This window comes from Malaclemys terrapin, chromosome 1 (genome assembly GCF_027887155.1).
Source record: "Malaclemys terrapin pileata isolate rMalTer1 chromosome 1, rMalTer1.hap1, whole genome shotgun sequence".
NCBI classification, from domain to species: Eukaryota; Metazoa; Chordata; order Testudines; family Emydidae; genus Malaclemys; species Malaclemys terrapin.
In genome coordinates, this window is record NC_071505.1 from 91,658,683 (window position 1) to 91,670,694 (window position 12,012).

Below are 12,012 nucleotides of genomic sequence, written 5' to 3' on the forward strand. Positions count from 1 at the left end.
CAACAGCATTAGCAACATACAGTGCTGATCTGCCTCCCCAGGGAACCCCCTGAGGGAGGGGGCCACTGGGTTGTGACACTATCTTCACTTCCTGCATTAAATGATGGTGTAGTATTGCTGTGCATTGCTAAACAGTTGTCGTGGCACATCCCAGAACTGGCTGTACTTTAGTGGTACACAGAGACATTCATATATCCAGTATTTGTACAGTCAGTGAGTTTGTATAGTGCTTTGGAATTCACTTATCTGAAAGCTGCAGGTAATAAAATTAAAACCAGATAGTGCTCTCCAGTCAATAACTCCTTCTTACTCATACCTAACAAGAACAGGACACGGCTTTCATTTTCCTAACAGCTAAGTCAAGTAAACCAACCAAACTCTTCAATCTGGTGCACCATACTGCAAGGGAAAAGGAGCTAGGTTTACTTCAGCCTGCCCAATCGCAAAATGGCTTGCTCCATTTGAGGGCTGCCAGCACAGGAGCATGTCTCATTTCTCCCTTTTGAAGGAAACTAGAGTCAGTTGCTGATCCCACTCTACTTCCTTGCTGATTCCTGCAGTAAAGGCTAGCACCTCTGATCGATTGATAGTAAACCAGATGAGCCTTTTTCATTGTATATTCACCCCAACACATGCCTCTGCAGATAAATGCTAAAAATAGCAGTGTAGACCTTCAGGCTCAGGTTGGAGCCTGGACTCTGAGATCCACCCCTTTTCCTGGGTTTCTGAGCGTGGGCTTCAGCCCAAGCCCAAACATTTACACTGCTATTTTTAGCCCTGTAGCGTGAGCCATGTGAGCCCGGGTCAGTTAACCCTGGCTCTTAGACTCACTGTCATGGGACTCGTTCTGCAGTGCAGACGTTCCCTGAGAGATGCTTATGTTACTTATACATCTTGTGAGTTCCTCTCTTCTTAATTTTTATTTTACAGTACACCTCTACCTCAATATAACGCTGTCCTCGGGAGCCAAAAAATCTTACCGCGTTATAGGTGAAACCGCGTTATATCGAACTTGCTTTGATCCGTCGGAGTGTGCAGCCTCTCTCCCCCCACCACCACCCCTGGACACTGCTTTACTGCGTTATATCCGAATTCGTGTTATATCAGGTTGCGTTATATCGGGGTAGAGGTGTAACTCCTCACTTAACATCCTCCCAGTTAATGTTGTTTTGCTATTGGGTCGCTGACCTATTAGAGAACATACTCCTTTAAAGTCCTGCAGTGTTCCTGTATAATGTTGTTTGGCTCCAGCCACCTGCCAGGGACCCCCGCCTGGCACCCCGACCCCATTCCCTGGGTGGAATGCCAGGCGGGCGGAGAGGAGCAGAAGCCCCAGGCAGGCGGAACAGAGTGAGCTCCTGTGCCCTGACCCCACTTCCCAGCAGGAGCCCTGGGTGGGCAGAATGGGGTGAGCCCCCGTGCCCCGACCCACTACACCCCTCCCTCAACCAATCTTCACAATCATCATTGGTGAGTACAGTATTAAATTTTTTGTTTAAAATTATTTAAAACTTATACTGTATATGTATCTAATGTCTTTTGTCTGGCAAAAAAAATTTCCCTGGAACCTAACCCCCACATTTACATTAATTCTTATGGGGAAATTGGATTCACTTAACATTGTTTCGCTTAAAGTAGCATTTTTCAAGAACATAACTAGGACGTAAAGTGAGGAATTACTGTACAATCATTCACAAACATTTTTATTGAAATAGGGTATACGCTGAACAAGTGGTCAACACAGCAAGGGGAGTTCTATTTTGAACCTCACTTCCAGAATTGTTACAAGCCACTACATCACTTTCTTTTTTCTGCTAAAGGTTCCACATGGAGCAATGTGGTTGTGAGAAAAGGAACTATCAAGGATTATGAGTGAGTCACGTTATTCAATGCACCCAATGGCTAGTGCAAAAATACTTCAGAGTTCTTTCTCATGATATAAGATGTAACTATTTAATGACAATACATGAGAAACCTAACGGTCTGAATTCTATAGTCTGTTGAGGTCATTTCCCCCTCCATAAAGTGATGTAAAATGACCTTAAAATAGACTCTGTCTCTGCATCTTCCAGTTTTTGGGGTGGCCACTGCCCCCTAAATCCCATAGATAGAGCTCTGGGATATTCACGGGAGGGGGACATTCTCCTCCCACCCAGTACGGCCAAGCGCTGCTCCACTCTCAGACTGAACACCGCTGGTTCAGGACCTGCTGGCTGAGGGGACCTCAGTCCCTGGGGATAAGATTCCCTGTCCCTATCACAGGCAAACCCTGCCTACAGGAATGGAGCTATCCCTGACTGGCATGGCCCAGGACAGCAAAGCCCAGTCTGTGAATGGGACTGGGCCCTGTGCTAGCAGGAAGAGGAGATTATATCCCTTCCCCTGAAGATCCTGGTGCATTCTCTCTACAGGATGGGCGAGGGCAGTGGCCCCTCCTGGTGGCTCTCTGAAGATTGGAAGATTGCAGAAGGGGGAGAGAGGCATCCCCTAAAGCAGGGATTCTCAAACTTCATTGCACCGCGATCCCCTTCTGACAAAAAAAAAATTACTTCACGACCCCAGGAGGGGGAACTGAAGCCTGAGCCAACCCAAGCCCCACTATCCCGGTTGGGGGAGCCAAAGCCCAAGCCTCACTCCTCTGGGCAGGGGGCCAAAGCTAAAGCTCAAGGGCTTCAGTCCCAGGCAGGGAGCTTTCAACCTGAGCCCCGCCACCCAGGGCTGAAGCCCTTGGGCTTTGGCTTTGACCCTGGGCAGTGGGGCTCAGGCTTCAGCTCTGAGCCTCAGCAAGTCTAAGCCAGCCCTGGCAACCCCATTCAAAGGGGGTCATGACCCACTTTGGGGTCCGGACCCACAGTTTGAGAACTGCTGCCCTAAAGCCAGTGGGAAGAGCAAAATGGCACCTGTAAGAAGGGAGATGGGACTTGGGGTTAGGTGTGGGGATGGAGTACAGCAACACATATGGAGCAGTGGCAGGTGGTGAGTGGGAATTCTGGGAGGAGGTTGACAACACTGAGAGCCTGATCTTCCCAATTTGGGCCTCACTGGCCAGAAGCTGCAGTGTGGGGAGGGAAGAGGGAGCGAGCATCTTCACCCTTTCCCTGGCATTGGGGACAAGGTGGGCAGGAAGAACCAAAGCAGGGCTGGGGACCTACAGAGTCCGCTGAAGGGCTCAGCACTCTGTTTACATAGGTGGGGGGAGCTCTGCCTGTTCCCTGTGCTGAGGGGCCTGGGGAAGAGCAACCAGTCAGGTAGGGATTTTTCTGTAGACTAGGAATTTTCATTGCAAAAGGGTCTGAAAACCCCCATGTTTGGAATGGTGAGTGTGGGCTCATAAGACTTTTTATAGGTGTCTGGAGATGGGGAGAGGGTATTGGAGGAACTGGAAAATTTAAGGCCTCTTCTAAAACATTCGTGAGTTTGGGACTCACATTTTGAGGCTGAGGCTGGTCTAGTAAAATTTGGGATCCTCTATGAAAATTTTTAGTGGCTTCAGAGATAACTGGAAAAGGCCCATTGGGAAAAGTTACAGGGATTACATTGGCTGATCAAGCTTTAATCTACAACTAAAGACAGGTTCTTTAGGGTGTCAATATTTTAAATCAAGACCAACACACTCTGTGTCAGTTAAATTCCCAACTCATTTTCTGAATTGAAATGCAAATAGTTAGCAGTTGTTAATCTTTTCATTAAATACTATGTGTAAATAACCAGCTGACATTTAACTCCCACTAGGTAACTCAGTAATCTTAGATTAAATGCATATTAAACAGTATTGAAAAGAACGCTTGCTAGTCCTAGCTTTTTTCCTTTCACAACCACAGAAGCGTTTTTTTTAATAATTTAAAAGTTTGATTTATATATTGATTTATTTAAATTTAAATAAACCAAGGGCTGGTGACTAGTGTTGCCTTGGCAGCTACAGAGTCTCCCTTTTTTCCATCAAACTTGGACAGCACATGCAGCAGCAGTATAAAGCTTTTACCTCCTAGTAGCCACTGGCAGTGGACTTCAGCCTTGCCCTGGAGGCATCCGTCCCATTCAGTTACTGGCCTTTCTATTGAATTGGTGATTTTTAGTTATATATTGTGTGGACATCTGGCCATCTCATTTCACAGAGTAAACAGCCATTACATGGTCACTACAAACCTCAGTATAAAATGAATTTAGCAACCAAGGACTGAGGTGCTACATATAGGTTGATTCCTCTAGGACATCCTGACCTTTCTGATTTTCATTAGAAATGTGTCTTCCCAATGTGTGCTTCCAGATGTGCACTTCATTGCTGTAAATTATCTCTTAAAGATGCAGGAGGTATCATGATTAGGAGTTGGACAGTCAGGTCGGAGTAGAGGGGTCCAAGGCCAAGAGCAGCACCTAAGGTTAGAGACAGGGTCAGGAACCAGAAGTCAGAGCCAAGCGTCAGAGCTGAGGGCAATGGTCTGAGGGTGAACCGAGAGGCAAATCTATCACTATGGCTGCAGGGGAGTCAACTTCCTTGCACAGACGTTTCCTGGAACTTCTCTTAGGCTTAAATAAAGGGGCCAATTAGAAGCCATAAGGGAAGTGTATATTCACCCTTCCCAGGTGGTATTTCCTGTGGTGTTTATTTCCATGCGGTCTAGGTCCCCATTTCTCAAATGCGGCCACCATGACCGCATGCAGCCACTAGGGGGTTTCCCTGCAGCCACAGCTGTTTCCTGGGCAGTGGGGGGAAGCATCAGCCCCTCCTCTTCCTCCCTGTTGCTCCTGCATGCACCACCGCCTCTCTGGAAACACAGGTGAGACACACAATGCTTAAGGAGCAAGGTGAGGCAGCAAGGAGGGGGTGAGGAGGCAAGCAGTGAGGTGAGCAGCTGGTGGGGCTGAGGAGGCAAGCGGAGAAGCGAGCAGCGGGTGAGGAGGCGAGTGGCGGGGGGGGTCCTGGTGGAGGAGTAAGAAGGCGAATGGCGAGCCAGCAGCAGGGTGAGGAGACAGGCAGGGGGGTCTAGCTGCAAGCGGGAGAGTGAGGAGGTGAGCAGTGAGCCACCAGGGAATTCTTGCATCAGGCAGGGGGGTGTCTGGCAGGGCAGAGAGGAGGCGAGCGGCGGGGTGGGAGGAGACGAGCAATGGGTGGGGGACTGAAGAGGGACACAGGGTGAGAAGGTGAGCGGCGGGCACATGGGCAGTGGATGGAGCTCCCCTTTGGGGAGGCTAGCCTCCGACTCCACCCCTTCTGCCCGCGTTCCCCCCTGGCAGCCAGAGCCCTGAGGCCCCCTGCACCTGGAGCCACAAGCCCCCCGCCCGGAGAAGCACTCCCTCTCCACCCCCCGGTGGCTGGAGGAGTCCCGGGCTGGCTGAGGCCCCAAGACCCCCCCCCCCTGCACACACACACACACACACACACACCTGCCTGGAGGAGCCCCAGGCTGGTCAAAGCCGTGCCTCCCCTCCCCTCCCCTCCCCAGACCCAAGCCACCCAGATATGTTTTTCATTATTATTTGGACTTCTATTATGTCAAAGCATTTTTAAATTTACTTCAGAACTGTTATACAGACAACCACTTTTACCAAAAAACCAAAAGAAACAATAATAAAAAAGACAAGAACGTGCAAAGCACCTTATTTGTGTTTCTATTCTGTTGGGTCCTGCCACTTCCACCAAGGAATGCCAAGAATTATGGGAGAGAATGGGGAGTGGATCACATCAAAGCATGTTGTGTCTTGGTGCTCTTCCACTATGGCCTCTAAAGGGACAGTCTCTTGAGTCAATAATCCCAACAACAGAGACAACCCCAACCCATCAACCAGCTCCACCAGGCCCACTGTTGGTTTTGACTGGAGATGGGTGACGTGGTCCTGCAGATCCTGGGCCCTCTGGGAACTGCTGGTTGGAGGGCAGCCTGCCCCTTCCGTCATCTGTGGAGGGTCAGATGGATTGGGTGGGGGTGGCCAAAGGTAGTCTAAGCAAACTGTGACTGAGATGTGGCTTTAGTTATGTCAATAAGAGCTATGTACAGTGGTCGGTTTTGCTCCCCACACTTCTCTTGCAGCTGCCGTGCTGTGAAGATCATATCCACAGTTCCACAACATGGTCGGAAACTACTCTGTGACTTGGGTAAATTTTTTTCTGACAGGGGCAGAAGACGGGTTGCAAGGATCTGTGCCAAAAAAGAATTATCTGCAAGTGTAGCCATAGCCTCATAGATGACCTGTCTAGAACTTTGGTTCATTGTGTGTCCATGGTTCATGGAGACAGAAAACTTTGTGCCCTGTGCACCTTACAATTATGTGCTGGAGTGGGATGTCAGGAACTTCTTGCTTAAAATATGATAAAAATTGGAGTGATTTCCCTGCTGCTTATCAATAGGGCCCTACCAAATTCACAGCCATGAAAAACGTGTCATGGATCATGAAATCAGACCTTCTCTATGAAATCTAGCTATTGGAGGGGAGGGGCAGGGCTGGGGGCACCCCAGCTGGGGGCTCCTACTGTGCCCCCAGCTCCAGCTGCTAGTCCCGTCAGGCGGTTCAACAACAGGCTGAGTTGGTGCAGAATGACTGTTGAGTGTGCTTTTGGCCGTTTAAAGGGCCGCTGGCGCTATCTGTATGGGAAGCTGGGCCCGGCCGATGACAACATCTTTAGGGTTATAGCCACGTGCTGTACCCTCCATAACATTTGTGAAGAGAAGGGTGAAAGCTTCACTCAGGCATGGGCCGCTGAGGCTGGAGGCTGAATTTGAACAGCCAGAGACCAGGATTATTAGAGGGGTCCAGCGCAGGGCCATAAAGATTAGGGATGCCTTGAGGGAGCAATTTGAGGCTGAAAGCCACCAGTAATGTCTGGTGCCCTGCACGGGAGTGAAGTGCAGTGGTTCCAATTCTAGTAGGCATCTGTGTTTGCTACATATGATGCACTGACTAGCAGTGCCAATTGCTTTCCTGTGCTATGCTATCTTTTACTTAATGTTTCCAAAACCAAAACATTAATTTATTGAAAAGAAACAACTGCTGGAGAAACACACATGGCATGACACATCTTTGCTGTGTGGGAGGAGGGAAGGGGGTGGGGTGGGGAACAGTTCAATCACAGATTTGCGTATGTCCTGTTATCATAGTCAGCCTTCCTGTCTGGAGTGCCATTCAATGAGTGCTGCACTTCAGGCTGGCTAAAATGCATGGTGATAGGGGTTGAGTGCAGTGGGTAAGGGTCCTAGTTTTGCAGGGCTGGGTGGTGAAGCTAAAGGTGTTGGAGGCAGCTGGTGGCAATAAGAAACCAGATGTTGGGGAAAGTGGGTTGGCGGTGACATGGGGGCACAAGGGAAAGAGTTTGGGACAAGGGCTGCGGGGGGGGGCACAGGGGGAGCGCGGATCTGCTCTGTATGCAGTGCTATGAGAGCCTGCATCAAGTCCACTTGGCGCTCCATAATGTTTAGGAGCCGCTCCATGGTTTGTTGCTGGCGATCCGCATTTTCCTGGTGGACCCTCCTTTCGGTCTCCCACCACTCCTGTGCTTTTTTATTTTCAGTAAGGGACTGCTGCATGACTTCATGCAGAAGGTCCTCCTTGCTTCTTCATGGCTGCTTCCTGAGTCTTTGCAGCCTTTCGGCTGTTGATAACAAGTTTGGCTGGGATCTCAAGGTTGCATCAGTAAAGCCAAAATGCAACATTTTAACAGAGGCAGCATTGTTAACACTAGACAGAGCAATGATTCAGCCGAACTTATAGACAAGCACAGTGCACACAATAGCACAAACTGCCTGTCCCAAGGCAAGTGCACATAACCCACAACGGCCCCGAAATGGTGAGTAACCACAGGGGCAGGGAGGACTGATTGTTCCAGGACCCTACTGTCCTCTGGGGTCCTGTGCCTTGGGGAGAGCCAACAGCTGCAGGGGGCCCTGTAGTAGGTCCTAGCCGGGGCTCGACCCTTCTGGACAGGAGGGGAGCCACACCGACTCACTGCTGTGGGAACAAGTAGTCAGTTAGTCCCGGAACTCCGGCTCTTTAGTGCAGAGTCGGAGCAGCCACAGTTAAAGCTCAGGCCCTTGACTGCAGGGGCTGAGCGAGCAAAGAGTTCAAAGCCCAGGCCCTGGATCAGGGCGGGGCGAACACGGTTGGCTCAGGCCCGGGTTTGCAGGGGCTGAGCGAGGAAACAGTTCAAAGCCCCGGCCCTGGATCAGGGCGGGGCCAACACAGTTAAGCTCAGGCCCTTGTTGGCAGGGGCTGAGCGAGTAAACAGTTCAGAGGCCAGGCCCTGGATCAGGGCGGGCCAACACAGGTAAGCTCAGGCCCTTGTTTGCAGGGGCTGAGCGAGCAAACAGTTCAGAGGCCAGGCCCTGGATCAGGGCGGGCCAACACAGGTAAGCTCAGGCCCTTGTTTGCAGGGGCTGAGCGAGCAAATAGTTCAGAGGCCAGGCCCTGGATCAGGGCGGGCCAACACAGGTAAGCTCAGGCCCTTGTTTGCAGGGGCTGAGCGAGCAAATAGTTCAGAGGCCAGGCCCTGGATCAGGGCGGGGCCAACACAGTTAAGCTCAGGCCCTTATTTGGAGGGGCTGAGCGAGCAAATAGTTCAAAGCCCACGCAAGGCACGCCTAGGCTTGCTGTAGCCGAGTGTCGGGTGAGGGGGATGCCTGCCACCCGTGAGTGGGGTGGCAGGGGGGAACGCAGGCCCACCCACTCCACTGCGTTCCAGCCCGGGGCCCTAACAGCGGTTGCTGCCGCTGCTGGTCAGTGGGGTATCCAGACCGCAACACACTGACATAGGCTCACATTCAGTTGCAGCCGGACCGGGGTCGGCTATCCCCGGGCCACTTCCGTGATCCCCCTCAGATCCTACCTCGCTCGTCGCGCCGGGCTCAGGCCAGTCCACCTGCATGGGCTCCTCTGGGCCGGGGCTCGGTGGCAGGTCCGGTAGCTCTGCCGGGAAGTCAGGCCAACGGTCCCCAGGCGGCTCCTCTGGGTAGCAGCAGGGGCGGAGGGGTTCGGGTCCAGTCTCACCCTCAGGGTTAGTGGGGTCCGGTTCCCAGGGGTTCTCCCAGTGGCGGGCGTGAGCGGGCTCCGGCGGCTCCTCTTCGTAGCGGGCCCGGGGTAGCTCAGGCCAGCCAGGGTCCAAGCCCCGGTCTTCAACGGTCTCCTGGGCAGGAGCTCCCGGCCGCACGTCTGCTCCCTGCGGTGGCTGGGCTCCAACTGAGCTCTGGCGGCCGGCCTTTATACTTCCTGTCCCGCCCCTTGACTTCCGGGGGGCGGGGACAGGCGGTGGTGGTCCCACCCACTCTGGTGCCGGCACGTGGGCTCCCTCTTCTGGACAGGAGGGGAGCCACACCGACTCACTACACACCCCCCCCCCTTAAGACTGGCTCCCGCCTGTCGGGGCCAGGTCCTCCCATCTCCCCTATGCGGGATAGGAAGTCCGCATTCGTATGGTCCTTACCAGCTCGATGCTGGACCGTAAATGCGTAGGGTTGTAAAGCGAGGTACCACCGCATAATGCGGGCATTATTATCTTTCATCCGCATTAGCCACCGGAGGGGGGCGTGGTCTGTGACGAGGGTGAACGGGGCCCCGAGGAGGTAGAAGCGCAGGGCATCGCAGGCCCACTTCACCGCGAGGGCCTCTTTTTCCACCACGGCGTAATTCCTCTCACGGGGGAACAGCTTCCGGCTGAGATATACTACGGGGTGGTCCTTTCCCTCCACTTCTTGGGACAGGACTGCCCCTAATCCTACGCCAGAGGCGTCCGTCTGCAGGATGAATGGGCGTTTAAAGTCTGGGCTATAGAGAACCGGTTCCTGGCAGAGGCACTTCTGCAGTGTCCGGAAGGCCGCTTCACACTCGGGGGACCATCGTACCTGCCGGGGGCTGTCCTTCGTCAGAAGCCCAGTTAAGGGTGCTGCGATGGTCGCGAACTGGGGGATGAACCGTCTGTAATACCCGACGAGGCCCAGGAACTGCCGAACGTGCCGTTTGGTCGATGGGGTGGGACAGTCCAGGAGGGCCTGGACTTTCCCGACAAGGGGCTTGACCCGTCCGCCCCCGACGGTATAGCCGAGATAGTTGGTCTCTTGCCAGGCAATCCGGCACTTTTTGGGGTTGGCGGTCAGGCCCGCCTGTCTTAGGGACCTTAGGACCGCCGCAACCCGGGGCAGATGATCCTCCCAGCCGCGGCTATAGATGACCACGTCGTCTATGTACGCCGCCGCATAGTCCTGATGGGGCTGCAGAAGTTTGTCCATCAGCCGCTGGAAGGTGGCTGGGGCTCCATGGAGACCGAATGGCATCCGTGTGAATTGGTACAGCCCCGTTGGAGTGGCAAAGGCGGTCTTCTCTTTTGAGGTCTCCTCGAGGGGGATCTGCCAGTAGCCTTTGCTAAGATCCAAAGTGGTGATATACTGGGCCTCCCCCAGGCGGCCCAGTAACTCGTCTACACGGGGCATCGGGTAGGCGTCGAAGCGCGAGATGGCGTTTACCCTCCGAAAGTCAATGCAGAAGCGGCGGGTACCGTCCGGTTTGGGCACCAGGACCACCGGACTACGCCACTCGCTCTGCGACGGTTCGATGACGCCCAGAGCCAGCATGGCTCTTACTTCCTCCTCGACCGCACCCCGCATCCGATAGGGCAGGGGCCGGGTCGTTTCTCGAACCACCTTTCCCGGCTCGGTCTGGATGGAGTGTTTGACCAGGGACGTATGGCCCGGTACGGCCGTGAAGGTTCGCTTGAAGGTTTTCAGCAGGCAGTTAGTCTGTTTACATTGCTCTTCCGTGAGCGATTGTCCCAATTGGGGTGCCGGGGGGTCATCCGTCGAGGGTACCTGGGGTCCCAATTCCGGCTCGGGCGGGCATGGGTTGATTAAGAGGCCCTCCCGGTCCTGCCACCGTTTCAGCAAGTTGACGTGGTACCGCTGGGTTTCCTTCCGCTTGTCCGGTTGCCGCACCTCGTAGGTGACGGGACCGACCTTACGCACAACTTCGTAAGGTCCCTGCCACCGGGCTAACAATTTTGACTCACTAGACGGGAGGAGGAGTAGGACACGGTCTCCTGGTTGGAACTCCCGGACTTGGGCTCCCTGATCGTAGGTCCGTTTCTGCCGTTCCTGCGCTGTCTTTAAATTTTCGCGGGCCAGGGCTCCGGCCTGGGCAAGGTACTCCTGTAACTGGATGACATATTTCAGGAGGCCCTGGGCTGGGGACGCTGACTGTTCCCAGGTCTCCCTCATCAGGTCTAGGAGGCCCCGCGGTCTGCGTCCATACAGCAGCTCGAAAGGGGAGAATTTTGTTGAGGTCTGCGGGACTTCTCGGATGGCTAGCAATAAGGGTGGAAGGAATTGGTCCCAGTGGCGGAGGTCCTCTGCGGGGAATTTCCGCAACATGCTTTTCAAAGTGCGGTTAAACCGCTCCACCAACCCGTCCGTCTGCGGGTGGTACACGGACGTCCGGAGTTGTTTGATGCCTAAGAGGGCACATACCTGTCGCAACAATTGGGACGTGAAGTTCGTTCCTTGGTCGGTCAGTATTTCTCTAGGCAGTCCTACTCGGGCGAAGATTTTCAGCAATTCCCCCGCGATAGACCGGGCGGTAATGCTTCGTAGGGGGATAGCTTCGGGGAACCGAGAGGCATAGTCCACCAAGACCAGGATGTATTGAAACCCCGCGGCACTCTTCGGGAGGGGGCCCACGAGGTCCATGGCGACCCGTTCAAAGGGTGTCTCCATCACTGGCATGGGGACCAGGGGCGCCTTGGGGATCCCGGGCGGGGCGACCCTCTGACACTCTGGGCAGGAGGCGCAATATTCTTTCACCTCCTGAGAGATTCCTGGCCAAAAGAAGCGCGCCAGGATTCGAGCGAGGGTCTTCTCTCGCCCCAGGTGCCCGGCGGCTGGCACATCGTGGGCCAACTTCATTACCGCCCGCCGGTGACACAGGGGCACTAACAGTTGGGTTTGCGGCTCCTGGGTGCGGGGGTCACGGTCCAGGCGGTAGAGCCGGTCCCGGCGTAGCTCAAAATGGGGCCACAGGGTGGCCCGCTGGGGGTCCACA